Source organism: Stenella coeruleoalba, assembly GCF_951394435.1.
Source record: "Stenella coeruleoalba genome assembly, chromosome: 13".
Taxonomy (NCBI): domain Eukaryota; kingdom Metazoa; phylum Chordata; class Mammalia; order Artiodactyla; family Delphinidae; genus Stenella; species Stenella coeruleoalba.
Genome location: NC_137159.1, coordinates 58,720,302 through 58,731,995, shown reverse-complemented (window position 1 = coordinate 58,731,995; position 11,694 = coordinate 58,720,302). Strand labels below are relative to the sequence as shown.

Genomic DNA, 11,694 nt, shown 5'->3' with positions numbered 1-11,694 from the left:
CAATAAAAGGTGTATTTAAATAGTTACAATCACATGAATACTTGTATAACTGTCATAATGTAGACTTTGAACTAAGTAAATTCTATTTATCTGAATTTGCCCAATCTAAGAATATCTTATAAATGGAAATCTAAACATTCAAAATAGAAAATTACTTGTAGTACAAAAGCACCTTTCACTTTACAAAGCAACACATCAAATGCATGAAAGGAACAAGGATAACACCATAGCAGATCCATTTTTCAATTTTGTAAATTTATCCTAAGGAAAGAAATAATCCAACAGAAGCACAAAGCTTGCTGTGAAAATGTTCATTTTAAATATATGTCTGCTAGCTAAAATCAACCCAAATATCCAACCAGTGGATCAAGATTTAATAAATTATTATATACCAGTACAAGATGATAACATACATTTAAAATGATGAATAGACGTTGTAGAAACACTAAAAGTTTTTGCAGGTACAGCATTAGGTAGAAAAATATAAGATGATAGGTACACCATGATTCTAACTATGTGAAAATGAACCAATGGGTAATATGAAAAAATTAAAAACTTTTCTGTTGGAATGATAGATTTATGGATATTTTTTGGGGGGTGAGGGGATAACCGCCACCCTCCCCCCGCCCCCACCCCAGCACAACAGAAATATTTTCTCTATTATTTGGATCAGTTAGAGTTCTTTTGTTGCAAGCAACAGAAACTAGCTTAAATAAAAAAGAGACTTAGAGTCATACAGGAGTAACTTACAGAATCAAAGGAATTACTGAATACCCAAGAGGAAAGAAGAGGAACCAGAAAGGTTACAGAGATTTCAGAAACAGAAGTTCCCCGACAAATTCTCTAGGATTCTGCCTCCTGATGACTAGTTTTAAATACCTTCTTTCCCCCTGTGCCTCTACTCAAGATTCAAGAGAGAATCTGATTATTCTGGCCTGAGTCAAGTATCCACCTTGTCCTTTGGCAACCAAATCAGAACAACCTGGAATTGGAGAAAGGCTCTTCTTTAAGGAAGAGGGGTAGTGTTGTTACTAGAAGAACAAGGAGTAGAAGGGTACTGGGTGGGCCCAAACAGCAGTTCCATGAAATCATACATCATATTTTCAGTAAATCAGAATACTACTACTTTTTCTCTTATATTAAGTGAAAATATGCTTATTGTAAAAAATTTGCAAAATTCAGTAAAGTGTAAGGTAAGGGACTAATGCAAAAGCAAGCATCCTTTATCCCATTATCCATAACCCTATAGTAATTATCTACTGCTGTATAATAAATTATTCAAAACTAGGATGTCTACAAGCAGAAAGTAGATTAGTGGTTTGCCTAGGTCTGGGGGGAGTTGGGAGACTGGGGGATAATAGCTAAAGAGTACAGGATTTCTTTTTTTTTCTTTTTTTTTTCAGGATTTCTTTATAAGGTTCTAACATTGGATTACGGTGATGGTTGTACAACTCCAAATATACTAAAACCATGAACTTTCAACAGGCGACTTATGGTATGTGAATTATATCTGAATAAAGTTGTATTTAAAAATCCTAGTGTAACCAACTGTCCCAGTTTGCCCAGGACCTCCCTGGTTTTAGCCCTGAAAGTCCCATATCCCAGGAAACCCCTCAGTCCTGGTGGGACCTGGACAGTTGATCATCCTACTCAAAATTCAGCAGCTTAGGGCTTCCCTGGTGGCGCAGTGGTTAAGAGTCCGCCTGCAGATGCAGAGGACACGGGTTCGTGCCCCGGTCCGGGAGGATCCCACATGCCGCGGAGCGGCTGGGCCTGTGAGCCATGGCCGCTGAGCCTGCGCGTCCGGAGCCTGTGCTCTGTAACAGGAGAGGCCACAACAGTGAGAGGCCTGCGTACCGCAAAAAAAAAAAAAAAAAATTCAGCAGCTTAAAGCCATACACATTTGTTATCTCATAGCTTCTCTAGACCAAGAATCCAGGCGGAGCTTAACCATGTGGTTCTGGCTCAGGGTCTCTCATAAGCTTGCAGTCAAGTGGCAGCTGGGGCTGCAGTCACCTGAAGGCTTGACTTAGGCTGGGGGGTCTGCTTCCAAGTTTACTCATGTGGTTTTATCAAGAGGCCACAATGGGGACTTCCCTGGCGGTCCAGTGGTTAGGACTCCACTGCAGGGGGCCCGGGTTCAATCCCTCGTCAGGGAACTAAGATCCCACAAACTACACAGTGCAGCCAAAAAAAAAAAAAAGAGGCCTCAACGTCTTGCCACATGTGTCTCCCCATGGAGAGAGACATGGCAGCTGGCCTTCCCCAAGAGCATGTGATCTGAGAGAAAGGCTAACTTGGATGCTGTAGAGTCTTTTATAACCTTATCATGAAAGTTGCACGGCAGAAGTGATGACACTACTTCTGGAACAATGTGAGAGGGAACCACACAGCGTGTGAATACCAGGAGGCAAGAATCATTAGGCTGTCCTGTAGGCTGGCTCCCAACTCTAACCTTGTCAGCATTTTACTAACGTTTTGCTGATCTTTAAATTGTAACAGACCCAATTTAGAATAGATGGACAACTTAAGAGTGCAAGTATAATAGAAAAACATACAGTGATGAATACCTTTGCACATAAATTTTACTTCTCTTTCTGGTTATACAGCATAGATTTCTAGATGTGCAATTATTAGGGTACATGGCTTAAGCATCTTAAGACTTGTCATATATTGCCAGAATGCTTTTTGGATATTCGCAGTGTATCAGGGTGCTCATTTCACCATCCCCTTGCTAGCCTCAAATATTATTGTTAGTAGCTCTGCCAATTTCTAAGTGAAAAATTGTATCTCCTTGTTTCAGAGCACCTTTTTAATAGCGAGGTTGAACATTTTTCCATGTGCAGTGGCCCTTGCTAATAAATAAACATGTAACAGGCCATAAATCCTTTCCAGATATATTCACGCTTTCATTTAATATTTATTGAGTGCCTAGTGTAAGAACAAGGAAATGTCTCTGTTCCTAAGATGCTCATATTCAAATGAGAGAGATGGACAAGGAAGCAGTTCAATACATTTTAATCTGAGGAAATATTTAAAAAGCACAGAGTCAAGAAACCATTGGGTTACTGGTGGAGACTGCAAGTACTTTTCTCTTGCTGGTGCATCAAATACAGAGCTGAGGGATAAGGGAGTGTTAAGAGAATCAAACCAGACAAGGGAGCTCAAATTAAATCTTGTTGGCCTTCTCAGCCTCATTAAAAAGGTTAGACTTTATCTCTGAAGGCAAAGGGAAAGCAGGGGTGAGCTGATCAGATTTGTGCTTTTGGAATTTCCCTTTGGCTAAAGTGTGGAGAAAGAATTGGAGAGGGGTAACAATCGAGGTAGGATGGCCAGATGGCAAACAGCTGTAGTCTAGGAAGGCGTTGAGACTGGCCTTATCCCAGCGAGTAGCAGGAAGAATACTGAGGTTTAAGTAGCATCCCTTGTTTCAGCCTAGGTCTCTGAGAAAATGAAGCAATAAAAGAAAAGATAGGCAGATAGAGACTCCCCTGGTGGCTCAGTGGTTAAGAATCTACCTGCCAATGCAGGCGACACGGGTTTGAACTCTGGTCCAGGAAGATCCCACATACCGCGGAGCGACTAAGCCCGTGCACCACAGCTACTGAGCCTGTGCTCTAGAGCCTGTGAGCCACAACTACTGAGCCCGTGTGCCACAACTACTGAAACCTGTGTGCCTAGAGCCCGTGCTCCACAACAAGAGAAGCCACCGCAATAAGAAGCTCGCGCACTGCAACCAAGAGTAGCCCCTGCTCACAGTAACTAGAGAAAGCCCACGTGCAGCAACGAAGACCCCACGCAGCCAACAATAAATAAATAAATTTATTGAAAAAAATATATATATAGGCAGATGGACTCCAAAACCTGCCATTTATTGCTGAAAAAAACTACCATAGAGGTCTTAGCTTAGTGTGAGAGCCAGATGAGATGCTAAGTAAACCCCCAGATGAGGGCAAGCTTCTCTGAGGTGAATGTTGAGGTGTGCCACCTGGATCCCTCTTCAGAAATAAAGGACTTATTCCTCTGGCTGCCTGGAGGGCTGCTTCTGCCCTCAGCTAGCAGCTGTTTTTAGGGAGGGCCTTGGCTAAAAAAACCTACTAGCCCAGTTACGTCTCCTTGGGGTGGCCGGCATCCAATGACTGATCAGGGAGCAATACAAAGCTTTGGTCCCCCACCCCCAATCTGAGACAACTCTGGAAGGTCATCCGGGCTTTGGAGCTCCCCCAAGGTCAGCTGAGGCCTCTATTGAGACTGAATCTCAGCTAAACTTCTCCCTTTGCCCAATCTTGCTCCTTTCTCTTCCCTTCCTGTTCCTGTTCTTCCCATCCTATCCTGTTTCTCACCTTCCTGTTTTTTTCTTCCCTTCCCTTTCCTTCCCCAAGTATTGATTCCAGAAGCACTACCTCCTGCACACTAATATCTATCTCAGAACCTGCTTCCCAGTGAACCCAACCCGTGACACCTCTGGAGAATGCTATACCTGGAAGATTAGAATGTCTGTCCCCTGTAACTAGCGGCCAAGAGGATGAAGAGTGGCTCAGACCTAACGCACCCAGATAAATCAGGGGTCAGTCCACCTTCCCTGAGACAGAGTGCTTAAATGGCATGGAGAGATGCCAGGAGTTAACACCACCTATGTGTGCTCAACAAAGCAGGAAACATTAGGATACCATTGAGTGATATTAAAGAGATAGAATCACCAGGAATTAATGTATTGGATATAGGTGAGGAAAAATAGGGCCAGTCAAGAATTACTCCTAGGTTTCTCATTCAGGTAACGGTGGATGGTAGTGCCATGTAGTGAGATGAAAGAAAAGGCATTTATTTGGAGGAAAATATGAGTTCAGTCTGAGGTGCCTTTAGGATGTCAAGGTAGAGTTTTTCATTAGGCAATTAAAGATGAATATCTGGAGTTCAGGAGCGTGACCTGGAGTAGCAATACAATGTGTATGCTCATCAGTATATGCCTGGTAATGATGAGGATCCCACAAGGCCGACAGAGAAATAATTTAGGGAACAGAAGTCAATTTATTTTTTAAAAGCCCAACAGGGCTTCCCTGGTGGCGCAGTGGTTGAGAGTCCGCCTGTCGATGCAGGGGACACGGGTTCGTGCCCCGGTCCGGGAAGATCCCACATGCCGCGGAGCGGCTGGGCCCGTGAGCCAGGGCCAGTGAGCCTGCGCGTCCGGAGCCTGTGTTCCGCAACGGGAGAGACCACAGCAGTGAGAGGCCCGCGTACCGAAAAAAACCCCAAAAACCCAACAATCTCTAGTGCTTTCAGAAACTTGAGAAGATATTACCTACCTAAAACAAGAGCAAGGATGTGATAAAAAGAATGATCAGAAATATGAGGAAGTCTTGGGAATGAAAATATGATTGGCAAAATAAAAGTTTCACTGGAAGGGTTAGAAGGTAGATCTCATAAATATCCCAAAAAGTAGAATATGAGAGAAAAGATGAGAGAAGTAAAGGATGATTTCAAAAGATCCAACAGTCAGTTAACAGTATCTTTATGTAGATCCTGTCCTGGTTCTTTTTTTTAAATTAATTAATTAATTTTTGGCTGCGTTGGGTCTTCATTGCTGTGTGTGGCTTTCTCTAGTTGTGGTGAGCAGGGGCTACTCTTCACTATGTTGCGTGGACTTGTCATTTTGGTGACTTCTGTTGTTGCGGAGCGGGCTCCAGTAACTGTGGCACGTGGGCTCAGTAGTTGTGGCTCGTGGGCTCTAGAGCACAGGCTCAGTAGTTGTGGTGCACGGGCTTAGTTGCTCTGCAGCATGTGGGATCTTCCCGGACCAGGGATCGAACCCGTGTCCCCTGCATTGGCAGATGGATTCTTAACCACTGCGCCACCAGGGAAATCCCTGTCCTGGTTCTTTTTATTATTTATATTCATCCTTGGTTTCTGGACCTGCTTTTAGTTCATAGAAGCAAAGGCTAGGGGCTTTGTGTTAGGCTGGAGGAAAGGATCTGGCAGAGGGGAAGGAATGGAGGGCGAGGTGAAGAAGGGATAACTCATGGTGTGCTCTCCCTGAGAAAGTTAAATGGGGTGGTCCTAAGCTCTGGTGCAGGGGCTCACCTTAAATGGCAGGATACCGTTGCTTTGTGCAGGGGTGGAAAAAGTGTGTGCAGGTGCAGATGACTTCATAGTCAGTGTCTTAGTCCTTTCAGGCTGCTGTAACAGAATACCACGGACTGGGTGGATTACAAACAACAGAATTTTATTTCTTACCGCTCTAGAGGTTGGAAAGTCCAAGATCAAGGTGCCAGCACATTCAGTGACTGGTGAAAGCCCCCTTCTTGGTCCTCACTGTGTCCTTACATGGGGAAAAGGGCAGGAGAGCTCTCTGGGACCTCTTTTAGGAGACTAATCCCAGTTATGACAGCTCCATCCTCATGACCTAATCACCTCCCGAAGACTCCACCTCCAGATACCATCACACTGGTGATTAGATTTCAGCATATGAGTTTTGGGGGAACACAAACATTCAGTCTATAGCAGGTGACTGGAAATGGAGGGAGTTCTTTTCTGTTGGTTTCTATGTTCTCTGTGAAGTATGGGCACTGTCATCTGTTGAAGCTTACTGGGTGAGCAGGGCGGTTGGGGTGGGCTATGTGTAGGGAGCTCTGAGAAGTATGGAGATTTGGGGGAAATAGTCTAAATGAAGGATGAAAACAACCACCACCAAAAAAGCTGCATAGGGAAATAAGAAATGATTGCCAGGGTACTCCGAGGGCCCCGCTGAGTGGTAGGTGCGTTGTAACACCAGTGGAAAGTTGAGAGTAGATTTTGACAATCAGAGCTGAAACGAGGAACCTCTCAAAAAGAGGAGGCAAGCTAGTTTCATAACAAAAAGGTTCTCTTGAGAAAAGAGTCGCATAAATGAGAAAGAGAAAAACATCCTCCTATGAGTCACAGGCCTCACTTTCATCAGCTCCCTGGTCCTGCTTTGATGTTTACAAAGGGACAAGTGATTATCAAGGGGAAAGGTGAAGGGAATAATAAACCAAGGACGCAGCAGAAGGAAGCGACTACGGAACCCAAAGAAGGGAGGGGCCAGCATGCACCCAGCTGGGAGGAAACAGGGGAGAGGGCTTCCTGAAGCTCTCTTCATAGATCAGCCCCATCCCCGCTCACACAGAAACTCCCTACAGCGATCGGACACTTGGTTGTCTTCACTGCTCTACTCTCAGCATCTAGAACAGAGCCCGGCACCGCATAGGTGCAAGATAAACATTTGGTGAATGAATGAAGTCCATGGTGCAGACACAGGCTTTTTGAATGGCTGAGTGCACCAAAGTCTGCTGTTTTGTTTTTTCTTCCCCTCCTTTACAAAAAGTTTTCAAACAGCCTTTGGGCCTGCTGGGGCCTTTTCCAAAGACACCTAATCCAACTGCTGCTCCGAAGGCCTTGCCGCCTACTTCCCAATCAGAACTGCCTCTCTCCGTCCCTGTTGGAAAGGGAGGCACAGCTTGCTTTGCAAGAACCTTGCATAGAAAGTGGTGAAATCTGGGCTGTTTTTCATCTTTTTCAGCCTCATTTCCTAAATTAAAGAAAGAGAGATGTAAGGAATCTTAGGAATATGAAACTTCTCTGGAATGATCTTTATTGAGAGGTGCTTGGAACCAGCTGAAATCCTGAAGGGCTGTCAAGGCAGCCACGAAGAAAGGAAAATGACAGATAACTTCAGCGATCGTAGCCAAACTCTGAAAAAGATATGTAGAGCAGCTGCTATTTTTTCCTTCCCAGAGTGGTTTGCCTTTCCCCTAGTTTAGTAATTGTTGTAAGATGGCTTTAGATTATTTTGGGGTAGAGGAGGAGAGGGAGAAAGGAATCCAGTGTTTAGGAAGTAGCATGATGTGGTTGGTAGTACCCTGGAAGCTGTGTAATTTACACAGCTGTTTTATCATACATGCTGACTTCCTCTCCTTTTAGGACACCCCCGACCGTTAAGTAGGGTTTTTATTTATGGCATTCTCCTAAGGAGATTGTTCACAGCATTTGGGTACCCCTTCCCAGTTCAGTCTGTCTTTGTAGTCTGTAAATCATCTCTCCAAGGGCTTCATTCGTGGTGAAGGGCTATTTTGTCTGCCCTACAACTACCAAAGAAGTGCAAGAAAAATTGCATGTAGTCAACCAAATGGGCGAGGAACACTTGGCTGCACTAAAGAATTTCCAGCCATGGTATTCTCAGCTTGCCCTTTTGCTATGAGCAGTGCACAAAGTCCCCAGACATTTTCCCTGAAATCTCCACCTCCCCACTGGCAAGGCCAGAGGCACTGAGGGAACGGGGAGAGGAAGCTTGTAGAGTGGCGATTTGCTTGCACCCTTGTTCTCACCACATTGTGAGGTACCTGCTTCCGAATTGAGCTAGTGGTGAGAAAGGAACTGAAACTGATTTGCCCATGGTCGGTCTGCGTGAATGTTGACCCAGGACTGAAGCACAGAATCTCTGCACCCCGGCCTGGCTTGCGGCACACTGGGCTGAGTCACAGCTTCACCAGGAATGCAGCGCAGAGGCGCAGATGCCTGATCTGGAGCAGGCCTTTAGAAAGGGGAGGGTCTTTTCCTAAACAGAGTGAATGCCTACATTCACAGAGCTACAAGGGATCTTGAAAAAAAAAAAAAAAATCACACACTACAGGTAAATAAAGAATTTTTCCTTCTACCCCTCCTCTCACCTCCATTTCAGGTTTCTACTTTCCGCCAACACAGATTTCACTTTGGACTGTATCGTTTCATCTTTTCAGATATTTAAATATATGTATTATTTATCTGTATATTATATATTTTTATACATTATGTGTGTATACACACACACACACACACACACACACACACACACACACACACACAGAATTAGAAAGAGAGAGAATTTTGCTTTGACCTGAATGGTATCATACAGTGTGGATTGTTCCCCAACTTGCTTTTTTTTTTTTAATTTAGCCATGCTTTAACCACGCCTCTTGGAGATTTTTCTGTGTCAGTGTGTTTTAATTCTTTTTGACTGCTGCATACTCTTACATAAGCCAGATGCATCGCTATTTATCTAACTGATCCTCTTTTGATGATTATTTAGGTTGCTCTAGGTTTTCACTACTACGGATAGTACTTCAGTGAACAACCTCTTACCACTTTCCTTCTTGCACCCATGCAAGTATTTCTGTAGAGTAGATACCAAGGTTGTGAGACTGCAGAGTGAAAGGATTGATGCATCTACAGTTGGAAGGGCTACTGCCCAATTTGTTCTCCAAAAAGGCTTGCCCAGTTTATATTCCCAGCAGTGGTTTAAGAGAGTACCTCAATTCCAATATGCTTGTCAGTGCTTGATATCAATCTTCTTACTTATTGCCAGTTAAATGTGGAAAATGGTATCCCCATGCTTTCATTTGCATTTCCCCCTAAAACGGTGAGACTGAGCATCTTTTCAAATGTTTGCCATTCACGTTTCCTCTTTTGTGAATTGCCTGTTCATGTTTTTTATCCATTTTCTATTTTGTTGGTCTTTTTTTTAAGGATCTGTAAGAGTAAGTCCTTTGCTATGTATGTTACCATGATCTCACCCAGTCTATCACTAGAATGTTAATCTCATTTATGGTTTCTTTTGTTGAACAGATTTAAAGTTTTGATAAAGTGAAGCTTCTTAACCTTTTCAATACTTTTCTTTATGGCTTTTGCATTTTGTATATTGTTTCAGGAGATCTTTCCTACCCCCAAGATCAGAAACATGGTCTTCTATACATTTTCTTTTAATAGTTTGATAATATCTTTGTTTTTTCACCCAAATCTATCTAGAGTTTATTTTAATAATGTGAGGTAAAAAAAAAAGTCACTTAATTTTTTTCCTAATAATAGCCAATTGTTTTAACATCACTTATTGAAGAGTCCATTCCTTCCCTTATTGTTTTGAAGTACTACCTTTATAACATACTAAATTCCTATAAACATGGGCCCATTTCTGGGCTTTCTTTTTTTTTCCATTGAGCTATTGATCAATTTTTGTTTTGTTGGAAATCTATTGAATTTATGGATAATTTGGGGACAGCTGTTATCTTGACAACATTAAGTCCTCCTATTCAGGTCTTTATCTAGGTTTCATAGCTTTTTCCTGTAGTTCTGGCACGTATCTTATTAGTTGTTTTGGCGGCTGTTTTCTAGTTTTTGTCGCTGTTGTGAATGGAACCTATTTTTTTCTCCTTATCACACTTTCTATTTTTAAAATAATTGGTCTACAGACTTTTTTTTTTTTTTTTGCAGTACGCGGGCCTCTCACTGTTGTGGCCTCTCCCGTTGCGGAGCACAGGCTCCGGACGCGCAGGCTCAGCGGCCATGGCTCATGGGCCCAGCCGCTCCGCGGCATGTGCGATCCTCCCGGACCGGGGCACGAACCCGTGTCCCCTGCATCGGCAGGCGGACTCTCAACCACTGCGCCACCAGGGAAGCCCTATACTGACTTTTTTTTGCTTGTTGATGTTGCATCATTGGTTCTAATAGGTTTTCAGCTAATTTTCTTGGGTTTCTAGGTAACTGATCATGTTATCTGGAAATAGAAACCACTACGTCTCTTCATGTGTTTTGTCAGGATTCTTTTAGGTAAGAATAACAGAAACCTAATTCAAATTAACTTAAGCAAAAAAGGGAAACTATGGGCTCACTTAACTAATAAGAAGCCAATGTGTCTGGATCCAGGTTATCAGATAATATCATTAGATCTTGGTCTTGCTTTCTCTGTCCCTCTAGTGTACTTCCCTCTGTCTTGTCTCCATTTTCTAGTCAGTATATCCCTGTAGTGCCAAGATGGCTTACATCATGTATTCTCTGAGCAAAAGCCAGAACTTCCTTTTTAGTGTTTACCTGTTGCTACCTGCCGAAATTCTAGGATGGTTTTGATTCTTTGATTTGGTCACGTGCTCATCTCTGAACCAATCATTTCAGTAAGTGTGTTAGAATATACGTATAGACAGAAAGTAAGACTGGTTCTCTAAGGAAAATTGGAATGCCATTATCAAAAGAAGGGGAAATAGATGCTCGGTAGAGCGAAAACAGAAGCTGTCCACTACCGTATTTAAACCTCTTTCAATATTTTCAATATTTAAATCTCTGATTTCTTTTCTTTGGTCTTATAACCTTCCCCTCCATTTTTTGTCTGGTGTGAATTCTTCTCCATGTTGTTGCTTCTACTTTTGGCTTGCTTTCTTCGCATTAGTTTCCTCCCTCCCTCCCTTCCTTCCTGCCTCCCTTCCTTCCTATGTCCCTCCAAACTCAACCTTCCCTGTTTAGTAGTTTTGTGGTTCCTCCATCTAGTTCCTGGGACTCCCAGGCCAGACCTTGATCTTATTCTATAGCATTGTAGATCCAATCCCTTCTCCAGAGGCAACTTCTGGCTGTGACACTGTGCCTTACACTTCCACCCTCCCTAGGTATGTCAGTTTGTTCAAGCCCGTAGTCCTAGGCAGCTGCTTTCAAGGGGGCAGCCCTGTCCGGCCCTTGATTTCAGGTGCCTCACATGGGAGATGTCTAGCCCTTAATACCCTGCATGAGTCCAGTTCCTGAATGCCTCTGTTGGCTTTTGGCCGAATCCTGCAGGTCTACAGCTCTAGGCCACTTACTGTATTATTTCCATTCCATTTCTGGGCAGCAGAGGTGTTTTTGAGTGTAAACATGTCTGACATCTCTCCCATTTTATATTTCATC

The 11,694-nt window shown here is 43.3% G+C and overlaps 1 protein-coding gene across 1 annotated transcript in view; it reads left to right on the top strand.

Annotated features, from left to right (window-relative positions):
* The first annotated feature begins 1,318 nt into the window (after nucleotides 1–1,318).
* TMEM178A (transmembrane protein 178A) overlaps nucleotides 1,319–11,694 on the top strand; it is a 229,639-nt gene continuing 219,263 nt past the window's right edge. The window contains exon 1 of the mRNA XM_079940541.1: nucleotides 1,319–1,495. The gene's annotated coding sequence lies outside the window, so the exon portion shown is untranslated. The remainder of the gene's footprint in view (nucleotides 1,496–11,694) is intronic.